The sequence below is a fragment of the Syzygium oleosum genome, unplaced genomic scaffold, assembly GCF_021117445.2.
Source record: "Syzygium oleosum isolate NSW1041296 unplaced genomic scaffold, Sole_v2.1 Sole_v2.47, whole genome shotgun sequence".
Lineage (NCBI taxonomy): Eukaryota > Viridiplantae > Streptophyta > Magnoliopsida > Myrtales > Myrtaceae > Syzygium > Syzygium oleosum.
In genome coordinates this window covers 1-13,536 of record NW_026607531.1, presented here as the reverse complement: position 1 = coordinate 13,536, position 13,536 = coordinate 1, and the positions used below count along the sequence as shown (strand labels likewise).

At 39.8% G+C, this 13,536-nt stretch overlaps 1 pseudogene; it reads left to right on the top strand.

Moving 5' to 3' along the window:
* Window positions 1–1,681: 1,681 nt before the first annotated feature.
* Window positions 1,682–2,425, top strand: LOC130136609 (uncharacterized; annotated as a pseudogene).
* The last annotated feature ends 11,111 nt before the right edge of the window (window positions 2,426–13,536 follow it).

The following is a 13,536-nucleotide window of genomic DNA, read 5'->3' as shown; positions in this document are numbered from 1 at the left end:
GCAAAAGGAAGGAGAAGAACTTAGTTGGTTGGTCCTCCAAGAGTATATGTTTTGGACGACCTAAGCCTTTTATAGGCTTGCAACCAACTTAAACATTAGAAAATTTCGGCTCAAGTCAGAGATTTCGGTTCATTTTATCCTTGCAGATTTCCACCGCCAGAGCCTTGTAAACCGACTTGCAAGGCAAATATCTCTGCCATGTTGGAGCGATATCCTTTATGGATTCTTCTACACAGGCTTTAGTGGACTCCAGACACTTCCACTGCCGCTCAAGGATTAGATTTTTGTAGGATTTTTCCGGACTTTTCTAGCACATGTCTATCCTAGAAGACTCTAGAAATTGGATCGGCATTTTAACAGCGGAAGCAGTGTGAGATGGGATTGTTCAAATTATGTTTGTGCTTTCTTCCTCTTTTCTGTGGCATTAAGTTTTAGTCATTATAGGTCTTAAACATATAAATGAGATCTCAAGGTAAACTCCTACTGAATTTATCACTGCGGCAACTCGGAGATGATCCCTGATAAGGCTGGTAGTCACATTTTTTGTGCTTCCTTTTCAGACTACATAGGACAAGAAACAGGTATGTTAGTCAGATTAGGCTTTTTGATGCTTAGCAAAACCAGATTTACTTATTAGATCTTTCCATAATAGAGACAGCAGGTTTACTATCGTATCTTTAGCTTAAATGAGATGCATGGAGGGGAACGATTGTGTTGAGGGAACTTCAGTGGAGGTTACCTTCAACTATCTATCTACTATGTCAGCTAAACTTTAGTTACAACATCTCAACTAGCAAGGCATATAATTGATTGGCAGACACATTCAAAACACATATTTCAGAGAATGGCCTTATCATCTGGAACTAACAGTACCTCTGTATATTTCTTCACTTCTCTTCTAACCAACATTCTCCTAAATTTAAGTACCTTTATAGGAGCTTCAAGACAGTCAAGAATCGAAAATAATGGAATTATTGGAACTAGAAGTAAATGATGATCTGAATTGTTGGAATCCATGGGAGAGATGGAATTGGAAAGACTGCTCTTGCCAAGATTGTATATGACCGAATATCCTTCGCTTTGACACTTGCGCTTTTCTTGCGGAGATTGAAGAAACAATGAAGCAACTGGTGGTGTTCAATATCTTGAAACCAAGTTGATCTCGTGATATTTTGAAAAGAGAGTTTGAGGTTGCTTTTGCTTTCAAAGAAGTACGATTTTGAAAGAAATATTTAGGAATATGAAAAATTCTCATTGTTCTCGATGAGCGTGGAAAGGGTACCTCCTCGAGGAGTTTGTAGGACCCGAGCTTGATTGGTTTAGTTCGACAGGCAGGATAATTGCCACCTCAAAAGAAAGAAGCGGTCTTCAAGGGTTTGTTGATCGAGGTTTGGCTCGTGCTTATGATGTTATTCCGATGCATCATGATCTAGCTTTGACTTTTTTTCTGGCACCGTGCAAATCGGAAAGAGAGATAAACTACATTTTTATGTTGATATTGCAAACAAAATAGTCAAGGCTGCGAAGGGACTTCCACTACTTCTCAAAGTTTTTGGTTCTTTTTGCACGATAGAGGAGTAGATGATTGGATTGAATTCGAATATCTCATACAAAAATTTCAGGAAGATTACCGAAGATTCTGCGCATAATTTATGATGCATCGGATCGAAAGCGAAAGCAGATGTATCTTGATATTGCATGTTTTCCTCCGAGGTGGATTGTAGGATTGCCTCGTATATGTGGCATCCTTATGATCGTCCTGAAATCGAGGTCCTTCATCATATGTCCCTAATACAAATCGAAGAAAATAAAATAGGCATGCACGGTATGCTAAGGTGCCCTTGCCAGGGAGATTATCCGCAAAGGTTTCCGTGATCCAGGAACAGGGGTTGTATTGTACATTCCTGCCATAGCCCAGGACACGAACAAGGGGAGAAAGGTATGTCGGGGAAAACAGTACCATTTGGGCCTTAATTTGTTTTTCGATTTACCTCACGGGAGTTTAGGCATCCATAGTAATTATTTCATTATCTGAATACTTCCACATATTTCTCTACTTGACTTTTGTGGTCCATCATGTAGGAACAGACCACCTTAACACTGAAGAGGCAGGCTTTGAGATCCTGCCGAACACGACATTTCTCAGCTTGGGTCACGCCAATATCGGTGGACAATTTGCAGATGCCTTATTGAACGTTCGGTGGCTTCATTGGCAAGGGTGCCCTCGAGATGCAATTAGCTTTCATTTAGAAAAAATGAGAACCTGGTTATTCTTGATCTTTCGTGGAGTAAGGTTGCTGAATCTGGGGAGGTTGGAAAAGAATTAAGGTGGATCTATAGCTCATTTGTTGTTGTGTTCGCGTTGGCCCTTAAGTACATTGAGAGTTCTATGCCAAATGAACTTTTTCCCCCGTTTTGCAGATGAAGTGTTTGAAAGTCTTGAATCTTACAGGTTGTGGGGACTTATTAGTTAGCCCTTAGCCTTCTCCTGTTGCCCAAATGTGGAGATACTCGATTCTTGAGCGATGTTCTCGATTGGTTCATTTAGATCCTTCAATTAATGATCTAAAGCTTTTGGTTACCCCCGAATTTAAAGTTCGCACCGAACTTAGCATTTTGCTGGAAGGAAATGGGTGAGATGAATGCTTTGGAAGAGCTCTGATTGAAGGCACTTCCGTGCGAGAACTTCCTGTGTCGAGTAGGCAAATTGGTTCAACCGCAAATTCTTAGTGCCGCTATGGTGCTTCTCATTGGTTCATGTTCTGAGTTCGGTTTATAAACTTAAAGCTCTTTCAAGTGCTAGCCTTGGATAACGCGAAAATTCTTGAACTACACGAGTCAATTGGACACTTGAGGAAACTTAGAAGCTTGTCTTTGAGGAATTGTCGGGCTAGGAAAGCTTACATCCATTGGCAAAATGCGATTCTTAGTAGAGTTGGATATTTCGAGTACAGGTATTTCAAGATTGCCCAATTCAATTAAAAAAACCTTTGGAGATTGAAAGTGCTGAAAATGGATTCTTGTTTTGTAAGAGAATTTCCTCGCGACATTGGATGGTTGATGCAGACCTGGAAGAAGTACATGCCTCCTGGTGCAGGAGTTTGGGGGAGTCATTCCGAAAGTAATATTTGGGAACTACATCGTCTCAGAAATTGAGGCTTCGAGGTACTCGTATATCCAGCCTTCCATCAGAAATCTATTGGCTGTCAAGTCTTAAGACTTTGGATTTGCTACACTGCGTCAATATCAAAGAGTTGCCTAGGCTTCCCTCTAGCTTAATTCATCTATATGTAAATCCCAGCTTGACGCGATATGTGTAAGAATCTTCAATTCTGCCATCGGTTGCATTCATCGTGATAAATAATACATTGCAGATTGGATTGGATGGTCGAGAGTGTTGTCATTTATCGTGGATAAGTACGGTTAATTACATTACAACCCCGGCAATTCCAGAGTTGTGTCAACGTACTCTTTTGATTTAACATGTTTCGCTCTTTCTTATGTTTCATGTGTATCAATTTAGCTTAGTCATGAATTTGAATGACTCGGTAATATTGTATAAGAAAAACAATGTAAATACACCAAATCAGAGAAAACGCTCATGTCATATGAAAACTAACCGTAGAGAAATGATTTGTGCCGTTGCAAATTAGCCGTATTGTACATATTAGTTATTGAAGAAAAGCTATGAACTCCATGAATGACCTTATTCTTTATTGAAACATTTTATTTAAGAATATTTTGTTTATTAGATCCACGTCAAATATATGGTTCGGTTTATACCGAGTTCTAGTACGAGGATCCTGTTAGGTTATGAGCCATTGCTTGGTTGTTTAATTTAGTGTAGGAATTAGGATACAAATTTTCTTAGAATGAACACAATCAGCGCCAAACTTTGTTTGGATTAAGGTGATTAGTTTCGGGGAAGAAAAGAATTTAAGGTAAATTAGTTATAATTTCCATGCCAGTGGATTTACATTGATTGAGAAATGAAGTTTTCCTACGTTATTATTCCGCAACCAAATATCGTAGTTTGCACTCTGGCCACAACAAATAAAAAAATAAAATAAAAAAATCGTACATTGCATTGTGATTCTGATTAGACTGGTTTTTTGTCCTGAATTTCTGATTGAATCGTTTACCCTCAAAACATACACGCACGGCCTGGGTACTAATGTGCATGATGCAATCAGTCCACTCAATAATTCATAAACCTATTTACGGATACAAATTAAATTCTAAACTTTTCAATTTTTTTTTATTTAGTCCTAAATCTTTGCACTGAATTCCAATGTAATCATTTGGGTCAATTTTCGTTGGAAATTATTGACACGACGGTCCAGTCACTACCGGCCAGTCCTACGTGGCACACCTGTCACGGCAATGATTTGCGGCGATAATTAGGCCGGAAGGACTACATTTGGATTTCGCAAAAGATTTAGGTCTTAATTGGCAAAATTAAAAAATTTAGAAAGCTTAATCGGCAACCATACAATAAATTTAAGACTGATTAAACAATTTTCCCGATTGAGACATGTTGGCAAGGGTGTAAATCCTTCATGGTTTCTCACTATCAAATGATTTTCCTTTTCATTTTTTGGGTAGAGCGATCGGGTTATATATTGAGTCGGTTTTCGGGCGTATATAAAGTTCGCGTTCTGGTCTGGGCAAGAAACCATCCGCATCACGACTAGTGCATCCCATGGAAGTTACGATTTTCATTAACCTACCTGTTGTTGAAAATCTAGATGGAAATTCATCTTTATCGCGTATGGAGGTCCAGCTTCCGTTGCAACGAAATGGATGGCTAGGGAAAACAAAAAGTTACATACCAGCAAAGTCATATCTGTTGTCCGAAGCTTAAAACGGACGGGCATGTAATGGATCGTATTTGATTCCATCTAGACACCAGAAGTCCAATAAGTGCGTGTTTCTAGATGGTCGGACCTCGTTCAAGGACACACAAAGAGCACCTCGTTTGGCTGAGGTCTCCATCTAATCCCAAGATTCAACACGTCTCGAAGGTACATGAAAATCATCCTGGTGTGAGGTGCATGGCTACATTTGACCCATGCGCGTTCTTCGACAGTAATCATGCATGCAACAGCACATGTGTATGAAAAAATGTGGTTTGTGAATCGCATGTGTCACTAGTGCACCTCGGCAATGAGATGAAATCATGCGAGACAATACTTCACTCCAGGCAACCCAAGAAATTATATACCTAGTAAGAAGATTGAGCAAGGAAGATCCAGGTGTCAATCGAATCGTTAGATTATCGGCGCCTAAATTTTGGCAATGTGTTGTAGCCATTTATATTGCATAAGATAATTAGAGTCGGCACGGACCCTAAAAAAATAAAATTATCGCAGAGTATTCACAGTCACGGTTTTGTTGTTACTTAAGTCATCGTAAGACTTCCCTACGATGCTACCATGGACTGATGCACGGACAAGCGTGTGTAGGATCATGTCTGCAATCTTGGTCAACAATTCAAAGGAAAAAAAGACAATTGCGATCGGCAAATCGAGAATATCCACAGTTTGAAAAGAGAACGGGGAGGTACATTGTTAACGGGCTGGCAAAATGGAAGAGATTTTGAGGTGGGATGAAGGCTTGGGTTTCGGTGAGAGTGATTAAGAGAAGACAATGAGGCAATTAGGAGGTCGAGCCATTGAATTTTTCCCAGAAAGAAGATAGAAAAATCGTGGAATTTAGTGCAAATGCGATACGATATCTGCTGGATTTGTTAAGAGGTTTGAATGAAAAGTTGCGGACATATTCGGCAGGACCCCGAGGAGGTTCCACTGGCATCATTTGAAGAGCAATAGTCTTCATCCGCGGTTGCTCTCCTCCGCACTCCGCCGCCCGCCACCGGTCCTGCAAGCCAAGCCACCCCATATCCTCCTCCCAATCCAGCGAAAGTTGCCCACGACGTGTTCGTTCACCTCATCCACTGTGATTCCTCCTCGACTCGCGCTCGCGGCCACTCATCAATCAGCCGTCCCAGCTGAGCGGAGCCCTCCATAAGGTCCAGCTATCCTCCAACAGCACATTGCGATCAACCGTTGCCGAAAGCACCCAGCCATATTGGCTTCAGCAACATACATCTTCATTTGCTCGAAAAGAAAGTGAGGTATCCAATGAGAAGAAAGTGGATGTGTGGGTGTGCCTCCCGAGAAAATTCACGTTAGCGTAGTTAACTTGAAAGACTTGATTGCACAAACTTGACAAGTTTTGGGATTTAAGTGGACTTTGTGACAAGTTTAGGGGAACAGTGAACTTGTAAAGCCAAGAATAATAGAAGCACTTTGAATGATAAATTTAGAGATCATCATGAAACTAAAAAAAGCAGAGTATTTCTAAATAAAAATTAGATAAGAAAATAATAATCCAGTAAATGCGGGTTTTCTCATTGGTACAATATTGCATCCTTTCACTGTAAAATGACCGATTGAGTGATTATTATGTGATGAAATGGTTCTTAGGTAGAACCAGCATTTTCATCTTAGAGTGGATTCTATATCCATCGAGGCCAATTCTAGATTTGGGACCAAATTGAGGTTCGATTCAAACTGAGTTACTCTAGGAATTAAATTACTCAATTATACAAAACAAAGCTTTCTGCTCAATTGCAAATGTCACACAAGTTAAAAGGTTAAACATGGACTTATTTTGAATTACCATTGTTTACGAGAGTACGAGGTTATATCCACATTATTAGGAGATGAGTGGAGTTTTAGTTCACCGAGTCTTCCTAATTACCCTTATTTTAAGTTATAATAAACAAAAAGAATAAAAGCGGAAAAATCTAGCATAAGTTTCTATTTTCTTTTGATGTGTTATGGTAATGTACCTTCAAATCACCGTCGTGTTGGTTACTTACCATATGTAGTGATTTAATTGTTTGAGTCCTAATTTATCTAGTCGCCTTAACTCTGTCTTCACATTACAATTAATAGTTTACCTCTATGACTTTTGACACCTAAATTTTGGCTCACCATTTAGGGAAATAATTATATAGAAAATAAAGGATTAATCTCCTAAACAAGCACTATAATTAAATTACATGGCATATAGTTTTCACTTTTCAGGAGCATATTTTAAGTTAATTGCATTTGATTGGACGGCGGCGGATAGTAGACACAAGTACAGGAGGCTTCGGCTTAATTAGACTAATTGGGCTAAACCCATAAAGCGAGAAATCAAGTTGAGCCCGTATCTTTTAAGTGGAGTCCGACGAGCTGCTGTATCCAGCCCGCTATTGCCGAGCCGCGACGGTGCTGTTTGCCATCTGCACCGGCAGCGCTGCTCCGCTGTTTTTCGTTCTGGCCTGAACCCGCTGCAGTCCCGACGACCACAGCTGCTGCCTGCCGCTCCTCTCCTGACCCTGTTGCCGTTTCCCAGGCTCCGGATCTCCTCTGACGAGCTGCTCCACACTGTAGGCAACGCCGGGCTCCTGCAGCCTTCGGCCTGCGACATCTCTGCCGCATGCGCTGAACCGAGGAACCCCGTTATTGAAGTTTCTGTCCCGCGACGACCGCCATGACCAGGTTTTCCTGTCTGGTACCTGGTGACGTTAATTCCTATCTTGTTCTGACGAGGCCCGCATTCGTCGCCATGACACGGCGGAGACAGAGCCTCGTTAATTGGCTCGGTCTTTCTCTGATTTTGCAGGTTCACTACGAGTTCCTGACGGCCGTACCAAAGAGCTGCACCTCGGCTGCGACACCCATCACCAGGAACCTGCGGAGAGCCAACCCCGTCATGGGGCACCACCACCGTAGGCGCCGGAATTGCTATTGAGTCCGTTAATTTTGCAAGCAAAAATATTTGAACTAGAGTAATGGCAGCCAATCTTATCTCCAATCAATAGTCATATATGCTTTATTGCCTTGTTTGAGTTATTCTAATGTTGATTGGATTAATTGTGTTTTCCATAAAAAAATACAAAAAAGATTAGATAAAATTTTAGTAGATTTTATAAAGATGATACATTACATGTGTTTCAGGATAGATTTTGATTAGTTTCTTGAGAATAGATTAAGATCTTTTAGGATAGAATAGGTGTTCTAGAAAATTGGAATAAATCCCAATTTAAAGTAGGATTTGGCCTGGTTTATTTTCTAATTTAAGTAAGTATGTCTAGTATAGAATAATTTGTACTGACTATTTCTCAATTACGAATTTTTTTGGTCGAACAATTTACAAATTTAATTAAATAATGTCAAAAATATCAGTTTAGGGAATAGATTAGATTCTTTTCTTAGATAGTATTACATGTTTAAATTAGGCTAGTCTTCATTCTTAATTTAAATTGAAAAATATAAAAAAACACCACGTGCATGTGATATTGAGTAGTAGAAATGTAATTAATACCACATGGGTTATAAATTTTTGGTTTTTTCCGTCAAATAGTAAGTTATTTTCGGATTCACTGCACAGGTTCGTTGAACTTGACTGTTCTATATGTAGAATCTCAGACAAGAGCGGAAGCTGGACGACGAGAGATTTGAGAGGTGAAGGCGGAGGAATCAACAAGTATGGGTGAATCCGCATGCAGAAAGAACAAGCGAACTACCGCAGCCGCGAGGTTCATCGGTTTGGCTGGAAAAGCTGGCAAAGATAAACTAGCGAAACTGTATCGAGAGAATGGAAAAAGTGGGAAGATGATGTGATCCTGAGACTCGGAGGATCCGATGATACCACACTTGTGGATTTACTGATTCCCTGCATATGCCGCTGGTAGCTAGCCCAATTCGTGTTCTCAGTTATGGCGGAACCCTATCGCACTCTAACCAAGAGCTTCGGCTGTCGGTGTCGGCTCCAAGATCTTCGTACCTATCTTTTCGAGAACCTATGCTGATAGCCACTCGCTACCTCGGGACGCTCGCACTCATGATAGAGCACGTCTAGATCAGGTGGGAAGAAAGAGATCCTGCCCGTTTTCTACTATGTGAAACGGTCTGATGTGCAGCTGGAAACATCACTCTGGAGAGGACTCCTGGACTCGCACGGCCGAGTGGTTTGGCGCTGAGAGGTCGAGAAGTGGGAGAAGGCTCTCTCGTGGAGGCTGGTAAAGTCGAGGGATGGGAGCTAAGCTCATATAACAGGTATGTTACATTACATCTGTCTTCTTCTCTTGTAGGTTTCCTTGTGATTTGTTTGCCAATCGACAAATGCAGTGTAAGCAATGTCGGTAAAGAAAAGGAACTCAACAACCTTTTCTAGGAAAAAAAAATATTGGTCGACTCTGCTGTACTCTTAATTGTTTTGTTCACTTTACTTGTGTTCATGATCGTTACTAAGCCTGTTTCAAAGCATAATGGTACAAAACTAGAAAAAGATGGAAATCATTTATGGGAATTAAAACAGGGTTAAAATTTTCAATTCCCTCTTCTTTGACCCACATGCCAGGCCAAATCCTTCTCTCTCGAATTGACCCGTTTACACAACATATCTTAGTTTGGCTCAGTGAACTCTCTTTATAAGTTCATTCTATTCATTATACTTGGTGGCGTCTTTCTGTATTTCAATCCATGGTTAGAGTCATATATTTACCCCAATGCGAACTGTGACAATATAATCCGTTGGTGGGATAAATACTTGCTGCAGTGGCATTATCCTATGTTCATACAATCACTAAACATCAGTTATCTATGTTTAATAGATCTTTGCATCAGGTAAATCATGTTCTGCAGTTAAAGATCAAGAGATCTTTCCAGCACATCCAAATTGTCGGTTCATTAAGTGGTGTGTTGGGTGGTAGGTCCCATAGATCACATCTTTTAATGGTTTGGAACTAGGATTTTTTCTGCCTCGGCAGTGAAGGGGCACTAATCATAAACATCGTTGGAGATATTTTGTTTAAGCTGATGATGGAGCACGCGATATGTGTTTGAAGATCTATCAACTGGTGATCATTCATGTTGTCTTACAGGACCTCGTTGTGGTTTTCGCCCCTATTCTCCTCTCTTCTCAGTACTCTCTCCTAAAGATGGTAATAGTTGATGAAGTTAGTTCAGCTTAAGTGTATTGTACATCAAATAGATAAAAAGTCTAATCACCGGGTGTTTTTACATGATTATTGTACAGTTGTTGCAAGGATAAATACAGGGAAAATGACACAAACAGTCGAGACATTGACTCGATATGCAATTTGATCCTAAACTTTAATTTGTTCAAAGTAGTCCCTAAACTTTAACTCAATGTTCAATATGGTCCTTCAACTTTAATTTGTTCAATATGGTACCTGAACTTTTGGTACATGTTCAATATAGTTCTAGGCTTTATAAAAATGTTCAATGTAGTCCTTCAATTAATTGAAGTTCGGGGACTATATTGTACGTTTTCAATATAGCCGAGGACTAAATTGAATATGTCCCAAAAGTTCATGGATCACGTTGAACAAATTGAAAGTTCGGGACCACATTAACGTTAGGCTAAAGTTTAGGGACTACATTGAACAAATTAAAAGTTTAGAGATCAAATTGCCACATTAAACCAAAGTTGAAGGACTATTTGTGTCATTATCCTAGAATATAAAAGAAAAAAAGGCCAAACACATGAGCTGGAAACTACAAGAAAGCAAGTCATAGTCAGAACTATGAAGTAGCTTACATATACTTTAGTTTTTCAGTAGCTAATTCCCGTTGCACAAGAATAGGATCCACAGAAAGAATTTTGGAGGAATTCTACAATTCATAACCATCATTTGTTAATTTCACAAAGATCATATCTTGGGTAACGGTTTGGTGGTGATTTGAGTGGAATAGTTGGATGTGTAGTAATTATCTTGGAAATTTTTTATATATTAATTTGTTGTCTTCTGTGTTTTTGCTTAGCAATAACCACATTGTTTGTTTATTTTCTTTCACGGATGAAAGAATTTTTTTTTTTACCTGTGGGAGTTTAGCATCCATAGTAATTGTTTTATTGTGCGAATACTAACACATTTTTCTCTACTTGACTTTTGTGGTTCATCATATAGAAAACAGACCGCCTTAACAAAGAGGGGCGGGCTTTGAGATCTGCCCGAACACGACATTTTCTCGGCTTGAGTCATGCCAATATTGGTGGACAGTTTTACGGATGCCTTATTGGACATACGGTGAGCTTCATTGGCGGGGTGCCCTCGAGATGTGATCTCATTCATTTAGAGAAAATTGAGAACCCTAGTTATTCTCGATCTTTCGTAGAAGTAAGGATTCACCGAGAATCTTGGGGAGGTTGGAAAAGAATTAAGGTGGGTCTATAGCTCATTTGTTGTTGTTGTGTTGGCCCTTAAGTAAATTGAGGAGTTCAAAGCCATCGAACTTTTCCGTTCATTTTGCGAGATGGAGCATTTGAAAGTTTTGGATCTTGCAGGTTGTGTGGACTTATTAGTTACTCCCGACTACTCTACGCCCAAACTTGGAGATAATGATTCTTGAGTGATGTTCTAGAAGCTGGTTCATTTAGATCCTTCAATTAATGATCCGAAGATCTTGGTTACCCTAAATTTGAAGTTTTGCACGAACTCTAGCATCTTGCAGGTGGAAATGGATGGGATGAATTCTTTGGGAAGCAATTTCAGTGATTGATGGCACTTCCGTCGAGGGCATCCTACGTCGATAGAGGAGAGACTGTTTCAGTGCAAATTCTTAGTGCCACTAATTGTTTCTCATTGGTTGGTGTTCTTGGTTCGGTTTGTGAACCTAAAGCTCTTCCCGGTGCTAGCACGGATGACGAAAGTTCTTGAACTCCCAAACTCAATTGGAGACCTAAAGAGCTTACACACTTGTCTTTGAGGGAATGTCGTGGGCAGATAAAAAAGCAATTCACTTTCATGTCGGGACGTATAGTAGGGTGGATAGTTCGGGCACGGTATTTCAAAATTTTTCAATTGATTTGTTACGGCTAGTGTTATCACCTAGAGGGAGGTGAATAGATGAGTTTATCAAATTGAATGATTCTAGCGTCCCGAGAATGAATATAGTTGAGGTCAACAATTCGTATGATCAATATCGGATAGATAGATGCGCCAAAACAAACTTGTGTATAAGTTATAAGTCGAATGATTGCGTCGATGACTAAGATGATGTTGAACGAACTTATTTGAGGATATGTGAAACATGCGGTATAATGTCGGTAATAAATGAAGAGGTTAGAGATAGAGAAGCTTGCACAAAGATCTTTATAGTGGTTCGCTTTATCAAGCCCTACGTCCAGTGGCTCCCACCTTTGGCGGTCATTGGCTTATGTCTTCGCTATTGAATCACCAAAAAAAAAGATTACAGAGACGAGTGTTCATGGGATGATAGACTACACTTATTACGTATTACCTCTTCACTCGAGTAATTTTCTTTCTAAATTCACACGGTGAAATACAATAATCACAAGTGTGTAAGATGGAATCTCTATTCAAGCTTTGGAGTTCTCGATTCAAGTTGTATTCATCTTGTATGGCGTTTGCACTCCTTTTATACTCCTCTACTTCGAATCTATCCGTTGGACGAGTCTTGAGAGGATTGATCTCCAAATCAACCCATTGGAGAAGCTTCCCAAAGAAATGCATAGCCGTTAGAAGAAGAACCATTATCTCCGAGGTGATTTAATCGCCCATACAATCAAATCAAGGTTTCCATAAGTATAGTTCTTCGTGTTTAAAGAGCGATCTTGTGATTGCAAATTAAAATATCTTGAAATATCCAATTTGATTATCTGTTTTCATAAACTTGCCAAAAAATAACACTTATTGAATCGACGAGTAATTTTGGGTCGAGATGACAAAGATCGCTTTCATCGACTAAGTCTAATGACTCGAAGCTATTGCAGCATCAAATAACTTAAGTGTAATTGTGGTGGTAAAGATTGCACTTGTCATTCTTCAAAACTAGTGAGGGATTTTCCACAACATTCTCTCCCTTTTGATGAGTGACAAACTATCCATATGCTTTAGAAATATTTATGTGAACAAAATGGCGTCTGTTGAGAGGATATAACATTCAAAGCATATAAAGCATTGTTAATTTCTAAAACCAGGGTAATATTTAAGTATATTAGTTCTCATTCTCTTCTTTCATGCGACAATTGCATTCACAATCTTTATAATACTTCTTCCCCAGCTTTTGACATCGGCGAAAGGATGAGTAGCAATAGCGTAATCAATAAAAAATTCAATAAGAGTTCAGCATAAGAGTCCCTAAGAACCAGGTGTCGAGATGGCGAGTCAATATCGAAAGTTCACCAACATGACAAAAACAAATATTGAGTAATAAAAAATAGGCGTGATCGGTTAGAAATCATTTAATATTGGGGAAGGTTGAGTGAGTCATGGCCATGGGTAGGTTCCGGCCTTAGGTCAAACCCGGGCCGGTGGTCAGTTGATCGGGCCGGCGGTTCGGAATCGGAACCGGCCCGTAGCCTACGGGCCCAGTTTCGGTTCCGGCAATTTTGGAATCGGCTCGGAACACAAGCGGATTCAAAAAAATTAAAAATTAAAATAAATAAATTTAAAAAAACACATGTAGCAGGGCCTCGCCGTGCGCAGGCCTG